The 884-nt window shown below is 42.6% G+C and overlaps 1 non-coding gene across 1 annotated transcript; it reads right to left on the bottom strand.

Moving 5' to 3' along the window:
* Positions 1-220: 220 nt before the first annotated feature.
* LOC133369463 (U6 spliceosomal RNA) lies at positions 221-329 on the bottom strand. Its single transcript, XR_009758896.1, has one exon. It is a non-coding gene; the product is annotated as a U6 spliceosomal RNA (small nuclear RNA).
* Between the last annotated feature and the right edge of the window lie 555 nt (positions 330-884).

Below are 884 nucleotides of genomic sequence, written 5' to 3'. Positions count from 1 at the left end.
ATGAGGGCTAGCACTGGATTATATGAATGGTGTGTGAGAGAGATTTTGATTGATTTGATTTCATTTATTTATATATGCCACTTTTCCACAGCAAGCTGTGCCCAAAGTGGCTTACAGCAAACATTCAATCTACAAAGCACAGAACATAACAATACATTCACACAGAACAAAAACCAACAATTTGACAACAAACAGAAAAAAATCACTATTTAAAGAAATTTTAAAAATGGAATGCTTCATGAAGTTGCTTGTCATCCTTGCACAGTGGCCATGCTAATCTTCTCAGAGTATCATAGCAGGATATGAATGGTATGCAAGAGTAGACTTGCATGAGTATCTTTGGTGGGTGGGTACATGGGAAGCTTTAGGGGTTAGGGCAATAACTATTGAGGGAATGGAGCAGATAGAGCAAGTTAAACCAGGGATGACAAACCTGTGGCCCTCTAGATATTGTTGGACTACAACTCTCATTAGCCCCAGCCAGCATGGCCAATGTTCAGGGATGACCACAGCTTCTGCATCACTGGGTTAAACCTTCCCCCCCCCCCAGCACAGCAGTTTTGGTCCACCCATACCTCCATTGCTTTTAAGGCTTAAAAAATAGAAAAAAGTCATTGGGATATCTTATCATAGGCTTCCTGCATCATATCTATTTTGGCTCCAACTCACCAGTGATGGGTATAAGAAATAGGGCTGTGCACAACCTCCCCCATCCAGTCCTTGGCTCCAATCCAGAAGGGGGAGCATGAAGCCAACCTGCCCTGGGTCGGTAATTCAAGCAATATTTCTGACAGTGAAAAAGGACAATCAAATGGTGACAGTGACAGAGAAGCAGAAAGCAGCATTCAAGGCGGGCCAGATTATCCTATAATCTTAGAAGGTAG

Source organism: Rhineura floridana, chromosome 13, assembly GCF_030035675.1.
Source record: "Rhineura floridana isolate rRhiFlo1 chromosome 13, rRhiFlo1.hap2, whole genome shotgun sequence".
Taxonomy (NCBI): Eukaryota; Metazoa; Chordata; class Lepidosauria; order Squamata; family Rhineuridae; genus Rhineura; species Rhineura floridana.
The sequence above is the reverse complement of the archived record's forward strand: the minus strand, read 5'-3'. Positions and strand labels throughout refer to the sequence as shown.